This window comes from Dermacentor andersoni, chromosome 1 (assembly GCF_023375885.2).
Source record: "Dermacentor andersoni chromosome 1, qqDerAnde1_hic_scaffold, whole genome shotgun sequence".
NCBI lineage: Eukaryota > Metazoa > Arthropoda > Arachnida > Ixodida > Ixodidae > Dermacentor > Dermacentor andersoni.
The window spans coordinates 257,457,262-257,472,261 of NC_092814.1; positions in this window are offsets into that span (position 1 = coordinate 257,457,262).

A 15,000-nucleotide genomic window follows, 5' to 3' on the forward strand; every position below is an offset into this window, starting at 1 on the left:
CTGCCGTCCCCAGTGCGGCAGTCGTGACGGGCTTGGCACCCTTTCGGCAAAAGTACTAGTTCGCCATTCTGCTGAATGAGCTGCTCATTTCCTCTGCGATGAGTATTCCGTTTACCACATTTCAATTATACATACATACATACATACATACATACATACATACATACATACATACATACATACATACATACATACATACATACATACATACACACACACACACATACATACATACATACATACATACATACATACATACATACATACATACATACATACATACATACATACATACATACATACATACATACATACGTACATACGTACACACACACACACACACACACACACACACATATGTATATATATATATATATATATATATATATATATCCGCCGTCGTTTAGCAATTTTTCTTTCCATCGCAGACGAAGATTCTGTTTTTGTGCCTATTAGCGCAGTCCGATTAGTACTTGAATGCTGATGCTGTATAAGTCATGGTAAGAAGCAGAGTCTACGCGTCGCTTACTAAGCAAGATGACCTCGAAAAGGTGAATGAAGTTTCACGAAAGGGCGAAATTGTCATCCACCCAAGAGCATAGCCAGTATACGAAGCTATACAAAAGGGAATGCTAAGAAAGAAAGCTTCGCAGTCGAAGGAAAATGGAGGACTACTGACAATACGCTATGCAATAAGCTCAGATCTTAAGAGGAAGCTTTAGCTAGAGGCCAACTCCGATGCGGCCGATTCAAATACATGTAAAACGCAAAAATGTTTTTCTGAGATAACCGCTGGGCCGATATTGATGAAATTTGTTGAATTTGATAGAGAAAGTGAAATTATAGCGACTGTTGGGAACGGAATTTCGATTCCCCCAGGGCCTGAATTTTGTTACAAACATTTTCAAAAATTCGAGAGTTTGAAAGAAATAAATGCATGAAGTTTACAAATATTTAGCTCTGCATCAATAAGACATATTGCGGTTCTGTAAACGGCATTAATTAGATCATTCAAAACGGACAAATTTGATATGTCATTTTATATCTTACGTGAATTTGTTACGTTGTGCACAAGGGTTCTGCAGAACCTGTATTTCCATATTACTAAATATTTCAAGATTCATGTGTAACATATCAATTTTGTCCGCTTTCGATATGCTATTAGATGCAATTCAAAGAATTGTGGTATTATTTTTCATTGCTGAGTCAGAGTTGTAAACATCACAGTTTTGTTTGGTAAAAATTTTCGATTTTTGCCTATTTTTAATAAAAATTGACGACCAAAATCAAAAATTTGAAACAAACAGTCCCTAGAGTTTAAGGTTTCCTTTTAAATGCAACAAACCTCGCCAAATTTGGTGCAGTGGTTGCCGAGAAAAACAAATTCTCCTTTTACATGTATTTAGATAGGCTCACCCGAGCTAAAGCTTCCTCTTAATAACTTTCAGGTACAGTCGTCGATGACACTGGCTGGCTATATAGCAATATATCTGCGTATGCTATTTTACAACATGATCGTTTTTTATTTGAATATTTTCTTTCGGGTTATAAGTTCCGGCATAATCTGGTGTCTCAGCATAAATTTTCGATAATGCATGCACTCCAAGTTGGTTGGCGCAGCGAAAAAGAAGCAGGAGCTCGCGCACCTTGTATTATGTTGCGATTAAAATGACAGCGAGAGGGGAAAACAAAAGAAAGGCGCCTTTCGAGTGCGGCCCGTCCGGAAATCCCAGCAGCCAGGTGCAGTGTTCTTTCCTTTTGTCCAGAATTCGTCGAGCTATTGGCAGCTGGCCGCGCACGCTGCCTCAAACTGCGGCAGGCGCGGGGGAAAACAAGGCGCGCTATGGGGGGCGCCGTTCGGCTGCTGAGGAAATATATGCGTACGCCGCGGAAAATGGCAATAATAATAACAATACCAACAAGACATCGTCGTTTGTGTTACGCAAGAGGTGCTTATTGGGGCGGCCGGAAGTTGAAAATTGAAGTGCCTTTTGTCCCCTCCCACTTTCTTCGCTGCAGAACAGTGTTTTCCGGGCGGCGCGCGAGGCAGCTCTTAATTTCCGAACGACTTTCGAGCGCCGTAATGGACGCTCGGCGGGCACTCATGGTTGAGCGCCAGGCGTAATAGGACAGCGGCGGTGCCGTCATTCCGGCCAGGAAATGTTCACTCAGCTCCGAGACGCGACACCTGGCCGATCGAACCGCCTTCGGATGCTGATCCTTGAACAACCCGGGCGACAATGCGCTGCCGCGTTAGTGCCACCCCAATGGCAGCTTCCGCGCTACGGGGCACAACCCCGTAACCTCTCTCATTTGTAGTAATACCTACCTCTCTCTAATAATGGCCGCATACAGCCGATTCATCGACTCGCCGCTAGCCTGTGTCCTGGAGGAACGTGCTCAATGCTGCGGGGAATTGCGTAATGATAACTGGCGCCGTCAGCAGCCTGCTTCGTCACCGCTTCGTCAACCGGTCTTGCGCGCCGTGGCCGCTGTCTTATCGTTTGACCGCATTAAAGGGCCTCATCCATGGCGGCTGAAGGCAGCCGGGAAGCATGCGTTTCAGTCACGAAGAAAGCGCTGGTATTATGTGCCCCGGTTCCATGAAAGCGTTCTCCTCGACAAACGTAAAGCCAGCACGCACACGTGCCAATTCTATATGCATGGTTGTACGCAGTTATCCGTGGTTTTTCGTGTCGCCGCCAACCGACCGTAGCACAGTTGCTGAGCTGAGAGGGACGCAAGCGAAGTGCAGGCGGCGAACAGCGGTCTCTCCGTGTTCAGCTATAGCGCGGAGAAAAGCGGAGCCCGCATTCACAAAACTCTGTCGCGCCAGAGTTGTTCGTAAGAGCAAATGCCAGCCAATCCTGCTGTACGTAATATTATAAGCGATGCCGGCCGGCCAATGGCAAGGGGCACTTACGAACGGAAAGCCTCGTGGATTCGGCCCCGGTCACTGAATTGAAAACGACTATAATATCGTCCCCGCGCGAATTTGCGCTGTTATATCGTATGCATATTTCTTGTCGCTAGGTTTCCTCGGCATAAGCCTCAATAGAAAACTGTTTGTCCCCTCTAAGGATTGCATCCCGGGTGCGCCAAGTGGGAGCTGTCGTGCTGTCATCGTGCCGTCCTCGTTCCCATCATGCAGTGCCAGCTTCATACGAACAGTTCAACCGTTTGATACAAATGGATGGACGGAAAAACTTTATTATCGTCAGAACGCATGTGCGGACGATTCCGTGCTAGATGGCCATCAACTCATGGCTGACGGCGACCTGGGTGGACCACACCACGGCCCTGGTCTGGACGACCGGGTCTGAGCTAGCGTGTTAAGCTCGTACATTAACATGCGCGAAGTTTCTCCGCGAATGAAGTGGTCCCTTAATTGGAAGCCTCCCAAATAGGGCTGCTACAATTACTGCGCAAGTTTGCCATCTATGAAACATGGCCGCTGAACAGGTTTTTTTTTTCTTTGCTCCCCCACGTTAGTTTGCCTCCTTTGCGACTAATGTGTATAAGTGCTTAACCTTGTTGCTCTTAATTTCCTACAGCAGTAGACTTGTACTCGGTAACAGGCATCTGTCGCAAGAGCACTTTTTTTGCTAGCTAATATGAACGACGGAGTGGTGCGCAATGGGGTAAAAAATTATTAAATGAAAAAATAATGAAGAGTTGCGTGAGCGCGAAGTTACAGTGCTTCTCTCTGTTTTATAAACGGGAAAAAATTTTTGTATACGCAGTCCTACGGAGAGTTCAGGAATGCTACAGGAATGTAACCATGTGACCACAATATAACTACACCATGCTGGAACACAACGAAAACACGTGTGACGTACCATACCGGAGTGTAACCCTTCCTGCATGGTGGTCATACCTGTGGTACACCTCAAATCTCATTTTATACAGTTCTTATAACTGACCTTATTTTTTTTCTCCCCCAACAGTGTTTTCTTATTCTCCCTTGCCACCCCCTTCAGCAATATTTGGCGTTCCGCTTTCTCAAAGACAGCAGCGGTGCGCACTGCCGAAAGCGCCCTGTCAACCGTATACTTACGGACACCCCAGCAACGAGCAGCCCAACAAGCAAAGTAAAATATACCCATTCGGAGCCTATCCTGCTTTATAGCGCGCGAAGGAAACTGGTGAACATATAAAATGCTTTATCGGGGGGAGTGCATATGGGATGGCGATACGGAGGCCCTCGCGTTACACTCCGGCAAGTTTGCCAACAGTGCGACTTGCTTCGGTATTGCTCGAGCGGCCGAGGCCGCACCGCTGGCGAGAGAATTTCCGCATTCGTTGCCCGGCTTTATGCCAGCAACAGAAAGTATAAACTGGAGTACGGGTAACCGGCCCCTGCTTAGTGCGGATCTCCAAACCATAGCGGAAGCGAGATAGCGGAGAATTAAGACAACGCGTCTTCTGCAGCGAAGCGCCAAGCTATAGATACAGGGTGTTTCAGCTAACTTGTGCCACCAGGAAAAAAAATATAAACAAAATCGAGAGCGTGCAAACAAGAAAGAAAGAAAAAAGAAGGCACGATACTAGCGCGCGCCCGTTGCACTATATAGGTGTCACTGTTCACTTGAACTGCAGCTCCGACTACTCTTTGCGGTGAGATATTAAGGATTAATCAACCAAGCTTCAAAGTACATTGATCTAAGCACAAAAAATTGAACCGGGAAGTTGTAGAGCGTATTGAGAAACGTTCAAGTGATTCTTTTCCATATTTATGGCAGTTTTTTTTTTTTTCAGCTACGAGAAAACAGCGCAACATATGAAAAAGCACCACGTTAATATAGTATATGTACTTGCGCGCAGCCATGTTATATACTGCTCTCAAATATATATGCTAAGAATGAATCACTGTTGATGCACGCAACATGCGTATGGATAGGCCGTTAATGCGATGGTGACGGATCGAAGAGAACGTCCTTGGCCATTAATTTTACCGAGATAACTTGCCTGACATGCGGCCGCGCCGCCAGGCGAGATAGATGCAAAACGCGCATAATAACTCGCGAGGCTGTGCGAGTGTTTTAGCCATTGACCGTGCAAAGACGGCGAAGAAGTGGCGGCGGACGATAATTGCAACTGAAAAAAAAAATTTGATTTTGAGGGATGCCATGGTGGGGAACTCCGGATTAATTGTGACCACCTCGGGCTCTTTTACGTGCATCCAATAAACGGTACACGGGCATTTCTGTATTTCGCCCCCATCGAAGTGTGGCCACCGCGGCCGATCCCGCGACCTCGTGCTTAGCAGCGCAACGCCATATAGCCGCTAATTAAACCACCGCGGTGGGCGGTAATGCAACTGAGACAACGGCGGCAGTCGCCTCGGATGCACCGTTCTCGGTTATGTGGCTCGTTCACATATGTTTAATCTGCGAGCAGCCCAGATTGTACATCCTAAAGTTTACTTGGCAGTAACGTAATGGCCGTTACGCTCAAGCGCCTATAGTGACGTTGTACTTGGGCTACCTTTTCCATGTTGCAATATTTCTACCTTAATGAAAACAAATTGATTGGATGTTTCTTAAGATACTGTTCATGCAACTTCTTCACTGAAGGTATTCCGTTTCATTCGATGCTAATTAATCATCGTTAATTAGTCAATTAAGCTCTCACGAAAATAATGAGTTGCTCAAAAGGACGTTGAGCAATGCTGAGTTGGTTGCATGCGCGTAACGTGCACGCATATTTTTCTTTTTAAACTTGGCAGCATTGAGCTGAAACACTACACACAGCATATAGCTAGTAGACGACAAATAAACTAACAGCGCGAGGACTTGCTCGTCTAATAGAGATTCCTTTATAAAGAAACGTATGAGGTGTATTTATATGAACCCGACAAACTCTACGGAAACGTGTCGAATGGGTTTGCCGAGCTGAAATTTGTTTACATGGCTCGTGCAAGCGCTCATTGGTTGAGTCGCCGCGGTGACCGAGTAGGTATACGGCGTTTTGCTGCTGAACACGGCCATGGCGTCCGCCCATGCCGATGGGGTTGTGGTCGACACTAAACCGGAGTCCACTACTGCGGCGTCTCTCATGACATTTAATGCGTTAAGACGAAACCTATCGGGGTGGAGCGAGTCAGGTGTTGCGCGGGGCGGGTTCACCGCGCCTGCTCAATATATTGTACTTGTATAGACTTTCCTGCGGGGAGCACATACAAGGAAAATAGGCTGAGTCAGCCCGACCTGCCCAAACAACTTGCCGCTGGTGGGGAACGATCCCAGGTCTTCGCATTACGCGTGCGATGCTCTCATTACCCGTGCGAAGACGTGGGATCGTCCCCCGCCTGCGGCAAGTTGTCTGTTCATCCACTTTCATTGCCATTAATTTATCATTTATTTAATTCAATTTGTAGGTACAAGTAATCTCCCCTATGTTTTCCTTGGTGCCTTTGTTTGTTGGCTTCTCATGATATCATGAATAAAAATCGGGCCCCTCGGTTAACCCCCTTTCCTCTCGTTCGTATATGATTATATTCATGCATAAAGACAGCGGGTCTTTGCCTGCTGCACAACTTATAGAAAGAAAGAGAGCATGGTCGGTTGAGCCGTTTCTATATGTGTGATTGGCTACACCCTTTCCCCGCAATCGGCTACGCCACACGGGGTGTTCATCTTTGTGTCGGATTCCCGCCTCTGAATGAGGAATGAATGTATACTGAGCGTTACACGTGATGATATCTATCTCGTAATACAAACGCTTTAGAAGTGCCAATCAAAATGAAGTTGCCTCTTAATACAATTCACTTAAAGTTTCTAATATAAGCATATACCGTAATCACAACATTTAAAAAAGTTTATTAACGAATGTTTATTATGTTCTTGCTCATGTTCGCGAAACTTGTGCCCGCCCAAGCGCATAAACAACCTTTGCAAGCAGCATTTGCGCAACTAGCATATGTTCTGCTCAGCCCGAAATTGCGGGATCGAATGCCGGCGGCGGCATTTCGATGGGGGCGAAGTGCAGAAACGCCCGTGTCCTGTGCATTGGGTGCACAATAAGTATCCCCAGTTAGTCAAAACTAACCCGAAGTCCCCAACTACGGCGCGCCTCATAATCATATCGTAGCTTTGGCACGTCAAACGCCAGAATGCAATGTCACTAGCGTAGCGATTTTATTAAAATTACTGATAATTAAAGTTTAAGAAGCCACTGTGTATATATATATATATATCTATATATATATCTATATATATATATATATGCGAGGTTTGTCCCAAAAGTCCATGCAGTGAACCCGCAAAACAAAAAGAAGAGAAGGAAGAAGCTGTAGCGGCGCCGGTCTTTCCGACTTTCCGATCGAAAGTACCGTTCTGGTGCGAGACGGACTGCTCCATGACGAGGCGGAATTTTATGCGTTCAATTCTTGCGCAATCCATTTTTAGTATTTGTCGAAATCGAGATCGACAAACGGACTGACCAAAAGGTCAGTATCAAATTTCTTGTGAAATTGGGCAAGAATAGTTCAAAGATTGATCAAGAGAGAGAGGGTTAAGGGGGATAAAAAGAGAAGAGAGAGTGGAACGAGGAGGTAGAGAGAAAGCGAGACGAGCCCTAACAAAGCGCGTACACTATAGAGCGGTAGTGAGCGGCGTTCTTAAAGTCTATCGTTAAGCCCCGTAGACCGCAGGAACCTTAATAACGCGACTAAGGCCTTCAATGCGGATGTTCTTTCAGAGCACTGACCTAAAGCTTTCAGTTCTGATAGTGGACGATAGTCCAACTAGTCCAGTACTCTGCACATCACTTGTCTCTGAGCACTATATTGCGGGCAGACTCAGATATGTGTGAGCGTCTCTTCGCTGTGTGTCTGGAGTAAGAAGCCGCGTCCGTGTAGGCTGTAGAGGGTAAAGTCCCGTATCGCTTGTGTATGGCCAGGGCGCGGGCCTCCCTTCGCTCTGCGTGGTGCACTGGGTGCATATTGCGAGGTAGAGGACGTACGGTGATGTTTCTCCGGATGGCATGGGGTTAGCTCACAGTCTGAGGCGTCGGATGGCTCAGAGGGGCAGAGAGCCCCAGGCGTAAGAGAATGGACTTCCCTGTTTCCGTAACCGCCAGCCTTGTTCGTTGACTGGATAAATGTGCCTCGATCAGCTCCTCGGCCGTGTTGTGCACACCTAGTCGTAGTAGGCGTTCTGTGGAAGTACTGGTTGGCAGGCCCATCGCCTGCTTATGTGCCTTTCTGATCATTGTGTTGATTTTCTTCAGTTCCGTCTCGTTGAGTAGTGCGTATGGAATAGCGTAAGTTATTCGAGACACGACAAAGGCTTGGACAAGCCGAAGCGTGTCCGCCTCCCCCATGCCTCTTGTCTTGGTTGTTATTCGCCGGATCATGTGCGTAACTTGGGCTGTTGTATTCTTAAGCTTTTGAATTAATATTGTATTGGTGCGATCCGACTGGAAAACCGTTCCCAATATCTTTACGCTCTGAGACGGAACGATGGTGTGTCCCTCCAGTTGTATGTTGATAGTGGGCGAGTCGGATGTGTGCTTCTTTCGCGGTGAGAACAGCCACCGTAGTCGTCAACACAGAACATCGGAGCAGCATTTCACTCACACGAAACAATCCCCTCCAAGCCGAGGAAGCGGCCATAGCCCTCGCGCTCTCCCAAACAGAGGTTGAAGTCATAGTGACCGACTCCCAACAGGCGTGCCGCAACTTTGCTAGCGGCAGAATTCATACCACTACGCTCCGGATCATCAATCAAAAGCCGCCAACGAGATCAGTCATGATCATCTGGGCGCCAGCTCATCAAGGCATTCCTGGCAACGAGGTCGCCAACCACGTGGCTCGAGATCTGACCCACCGAGCCGACGCCGAGGAATCTGAACCCGAGCGCATGCACCCTCTAGTCTCTTACCAAGACATCACACAACACTACAAGCTCACCCGCAGAACATATGCACCCCCACACAAGTCACTACCTAGAGAGCAGGAGCGATGCCTCCGAGCTCTACAGGTTAATACATTCCCCCACCCAACCAGAAATCACCTCATAGACCCTACAAAATTCTCTCCGCAATGCCGCTTCTGCGCAGAGCCCGGGTCCCTCAGGCACATAGTAGGGGGTTGCAGAGCGGCTCCATTAAATCCTCCGGACCCTTACCCCACTAACGAGCTTTGGGAGAGAGCCTTGGCCATCTCCGACCTCGAGGATCAGCAACGGCTGATTGCGAGGGCCCAGGACGCGGCCCGAGCTCAAGGCATCCTGGAATGAGGACGCCTCTCCAAAGCTTCATTCACCGAATAAAAAAGTTTATTCTCTCTCTCTCTCTCTCTCTCTCTCTCTCTCTTCGCTGTTGCATGTGTCGCACGTGGGGCTGTTGGCCATTCCAATAAGGAAAGCAAAAGAGTTCGTAAAGGCAACGCCTAGCCACAGACGGTACAGCATCGTTTCTTCACGTCGTGGTAACCTAGGCGGGAGGTGCATCCGTATGTCCGGAGACAACGAACGCAAACGACACATGGTGTAAACGGTCGAGTCCCACAGGGGCAAAGTACAATCACGGGACATCAATCGCAACCCAGCCGCAGCGTCTGTTCGCGAAAGCGGAATGAAGACTCGTTGACCACTTTCATGTGCAGATCGGGCGGCTTCGTCGGTGTGGTCATTCCCGCTGATGTTACAATGTGCTGGAAGCCATTGAAAGATTACGTTGTGTCCCTTTTCATGGCTGTGATGATATATGGGTCGAATTTCTGAGGCCAGTTGTTCATTGGGTCCGTGGCGCATTGGGCTTTGTATGCACTGAAGGGCGGCCTTCGAGTCGCTAAAGACAGTCCATTGTTGCGGTGGTTCCTGCTTAATGAGATCAAGTGCAGCACGGAGTGCCGAAAGTTCTGCAACCGTCGATGTAGTCGCACGTGAAGTTTTTAATTTGATTTCTTCAGATTTGGCCGGGATTATGACTGCAGCAGCAGAGCTGTTGAGTTTCACCGAACCATCTGTGTAGACATGTTGCCGGAATCTGTGCATGTTGTGAATTCGTTCAAAAGATACTTGCTTCAAAGCTTGAAACGGTGCTCCAGGATTCTTTTTGATGCCCGCAATTGTCAATTGCACTTGTGGCCGGTGCAGGCACCATAATGGTTCTGACAATCGTGTAGCAGGCGTAAATTGTGATGGCAAGTAGGACTGATGTCTTACAATACTTTTGGCAAAAGTTGAATGTGGCCTTTTTGCTGGCAGGCAAGCAAGATGGTGGGAGGGAATCCGAGTCAGGTGTCGGATGTGTGCTCTCAGGAGATCTGTATCGATGTAGACTGTCAAAGGAACGTCTCTGGCAATGGCCAATGTCGCAATCGATAATGTAGTTTTTGGGAGACCGAGACAAGTCCTGAGTGCTTGTGCTTGCACACTCTGGAGTTTGCGAATATCTGTAATGCAAGTATTTCCTAGTACAGGTAAGCTGTACCGCAAGAAGCCCAAAAACAGTGCTTTATACAGTTGCAACATTGATGGTACTGTTGCGCCCCAGGACTTCCCGCTGAGGAACGCAAGAAGGTCCACAATGGCGGCCAAGCGCTTTGTCATGTACGAGACGTGAGGGCTCCAAGACAAGTCTCTATCAATGATCACGCCATATCCATATATACGTTTGTCTATATCGCATAGTTTGGTCATTAATCCGCAAAGCATATGGGGCCATCGCTTTGCGAGTAAAAGCAACGAGTGCACATTTCTCAGCTGAAAGCTCCAGGCCTTGCCTTCTTAGATATGTTGACACAGCTGTTGAAGCTTTCTGAAGTCGCGCGCGGACTTGTACACGTGTCACTCCTGAAGCCCATATGCAAATGTCGTCTGCATATACGGAGAGCTGAATGGTTTTCGGTAACGTATCAGCGAGACCAATGAGCACCAGGTTGAAAAGGGTAGGGCTGAGTACTCCGCCTAGCGGTACACCACGACTGGTATAGCTAGATGGCGTTGGTCCGTCTTCAGTAAAAATGAAGAAAGATCTTCAATTCAAATAGTTGCGTATCCAGCGAAAGGTGCGTCCACCAATTCCTACAGCTTCTAATGCGTCCATAATTACATGATGATCTACATTGTCGTACGCACCTTTAACATCAAGGAATAAGGCCGCAGTGATTCGTTTTCGATGTTTCTGGTGTTGTACGCATGTTACAAGGTCGATAACGTTATCTTTTGACGAGCGTTGGCGTCGAAAACCAGCCATTATCTCTGGATAGACGTTATAAAATTCCAAGTACCATTCCAACCGTGTAAGGATCATTCTCTCCGTTACCTTGCCGACACAGCTGGCCAGTGCTATTGGACGGTAAGATGACAATTCCAATGGAGATTTGCCAACCGTGAGGAGTGGAACAAAGCGGCTGGATTTCCACGTGGTAGGGACCAGGCCGTCACGCCATGATGCGTTGTATAGGCCAAGAAGTGCATCTCTGGCCTCTTGACCAAGGTTTGCAAGCGCAGAGTATGGGATGCCATCGGGTCCTGGTGACGAAGATCGCCTGCACCCAGCAAGTGCGGCCTCCACTTCTTCGATGGAGAAAGGCGCGTCCATGCGAGAATCTCGGGAGCAAGGGGGCACAATAGGAATAGGTGCGCAAGGTGAATAAGTGAACGCCGGACCCGTGACCCTTGCGCAGTAATCTTCGGTTACGTCGACTTCGCGGCGTCCTTGATGGAGGGCTATAGATATAAATGGACGGCGCTGTTGAGGAGCTGTTTGAAGTCCACGGATTGTTCTCCAGACAACCTACAGAGGTTTACGCGGATCGAGAGACTCACAAAATGATTTCCAGCGTTGATTTTGCAGTACAGCAAGGTGACGCTGAATTTTCTTTTGAATGCGTCTCGCCTCTCTAAGGTCGTAGACCGAGTTCGTCCGTCTGTACCGTCGCTCCGCTCGCCGGCGGATTGCACGGAGGCTCTGTATTTTTGCATCAAAATCTGTGTATTTATCCAATGGCCGAAATGAATGCATAGAATCCTGCATAGCCTTGGCAATCTCAAATTCTAGTGTGGACGAAAAGCCTTCGTGGCATGCGTCTTACATAAGTGATTTAAACACGGGTCAATCTATTGTTTGTTGAAAATTTGATGGAGCGGATTTTGTTAGGCCTTTTATCTTCAGGTAGGTAGGAATGTGGTCGCTTCTGTGGGTTTCTATATCTGTGAACCAATGGACGCAGTGAGTGAGGCATCGCAAAACAAAAGCCAAGTCTGAACAACTACTGTACGTCCGGCCGCGCAGAAATGTGGGACTGCCATCATTTAGACAGCAAAGTTCATGGTCGCAAGCAAAGGACACGAGGTTTCTTCCTTTGGAATTTACCTTGTTGCTTCCCCAAAGTGAATGATGCACGTTGAAGTCCCCAACGACAACCCAGGGACCAGAAGTCGCATCTATAATGTCACTCAGTCTCTGTCTATCGAAACGACTTGATGGAGAGAGGTAAGCGCCCACTAAAGTAAACGCAAGTTTCTGTTTTTTCACGGTCAAACAGACATACTGATTACTGTCATGTGGCCGCACTGGATGAACAACGTAAGTCAGTTCACACCGTATGTATATGATAATTTTGCTAATGTCATCACAAGTCGATGACACATAAGGTTCATAGCCGGAGATCCGGACGGGTTTCTGTGGGTTCGGTTCACAGACGACAATAACGGGGAATCGATTGGTGAAAACGTAATGGCGAAAATCAGCAATATGGGATTTTAGTCCATGGACATTCGATTGCATAACAGACGCTTCCTTTACTTGCCTGAGGAAAGGCTGACGCGGTAGAGCCATTGTGTTAGCTACTCGAGGCTCGCAAGAACCGGATTCAGGCCGTCCAGCACTTGTTGTGCACCTCGAGCGGATGGCGTCTGCATGTCATTTATCAACACGGGAATGACTTTCATTAGAGATTTGATTATGGCGATGACTTGCTTGTCTTGACCTCGCACGTGATCTGTGCTGTCATCAGTGCGTCGGTAGTCCACCGTTGATCTTTGTTGTGCTGGAGGACATAATGTCGGAAGTGCAGGCCAGTCGTTTGCAGTAGACGTATTCACTGCGTCACCAGGCACCGTGTTGTTAGTGTGGGTGAGCGCCTTGCGAGCACCAGCTGCAGGAAGTGGCGTCAGTCTCACGACGGTATCAGTATTTCCAGTAGACGAAGATCGCCTGCGGTGACGGTGGACACGACGCCGTCGCACTTTGGCGGCGACCTCTCTGTGCGTTGAGTTGTCTCTCACCATTTGTTTTAGGATTTTCAGCTCTGTCTTGTGTCTCGGGCAGTCTTTCGACAATGCTTCATGGGGATCAGAGCAATTGGCACACTTGAAATCAGTCGCACGGCAAGCATCAGCGCTGTGCTGCTCAGAACATTTTGGGCACATGGTCGAATTTTTGCATATGCCGCTGACATGCCCGATCTTCAAACAATTACGGCACTGAAGAGGTCTTGGAATAAACGGTCGCACTGGATGACGAAAGAATCCAACTTTCACGTGTGACGGCAAGCTACCTCCCTTGAAGGTTATCCTCACACAACGTGATTCTCCTAGGCGACGGATTTCAATAATAGTTGTATCTGCTGTGGCGGGTTTGACCAGAATAGGCAGGTCGTTGTCGTTGATTGACTCATAGACATCATAGATCACACCTGATGTAGTATCGCTGTCCTGTTGTATTATGGTACGAACATTTATCTTGCCCAGCATTTTGACTGTACCCAAGATATCCAATGCTGCTCTGTTCTTGACATCAACCGCGAGGATGTTCTTACGGGTGCTAATTATCATATCCGTGATCTCATTTGGAACAAGAGACTCCAGTGTGACAGATATGGCTTGCATGTTTAGCCGATTCAGGTCGTCGGTCGGCGTCTCGGGCAAGAAGAGGATGGTATGAGCCGCGTCATTGGTCTTTGCCGCCGCCGTCGTCCTTGTTGAAGACGAGGAAGCAGTGACGATTCTCCTCTTTCCTTTTCGCCTTACAACTGTCAAGCAATCCCCGTTATCCGATAGATCTTCTGAAGCAGAGTAGTACAGCAGCGTGTCCTCGCTGCCTGTGTCGCTCATGAGGTGATTGCGCTTCCTCGGAGCGCTTGACGCTGTGACGTCGCTCTCCTCCGGACGTCTAGCTGACTCCGCTTCCATCGCCGAAAATCTCGGGAGCGGCGCCTCCCGAAAACAGGCAAAAATACTCGTAAATGAGAGCAGTGGAAGAATGGGCTTCTGCACAAGAGCCACTTCGTCCTTTTCAAAGATTGATCAAATGTTGAAAAAGCCTATATGGGAAGGATGCCATAAAGAAAAAGACTGCGCTCATCTGGGTCTAGCGTTTTCGGGAAAGGGTGAAGACCCAGAAGGACGATGCAAAATCAGTCCGGTGCATCTACCTCGTGCGAAGATGAAAATATTGATTACGGGCATTCCCCTGAGCTCAGTAATCGCCGAATGACTGTTAGAATCATAGCAGAAATTGGTTTCAGAAAGTCACCCGTTCATCGTATTTTGACTGAAAATTTCGAAATGAGAAATGTTTGCGCCAAGATGGTGCCGCAACTGTTGAGTTCTGGGCAAAAGTTGCGATGAAAAGAATGTTGCATTGATTGGAAAACTTCAGACGAGAGGCAATGAATTCTTCTAAAGGGTCGTCACCGCTGACAAAATTTGGATTTACGAAAGGGACATCGAGTTGAAGTCGCAGAGCAAGGAGTGGCGGAAAAGGAAGTATAAGCCAAAGGCAAAAATCAGAAAAAAAAGCAAAAAAAAGGTGGAAGAATGAAGAAAAAATCAAACGTGTTGATCTCTTTTTTCTCTCTTTTTTTATTGCCACGGAACCGAGCAATACGATTTAGTGCCGGAACTGCCAATGCTGCTTTCGACGAGGAGATCCTGAAGCGTCTGAGAGATCGTGTGCGTGTGCCGCGTTCGACCAAATTTGTCGAAAGAGGGGCGCTGCTATCTTTCTCGCGACTCTTTCTTCCGCGTATAAAAGAAATGTATC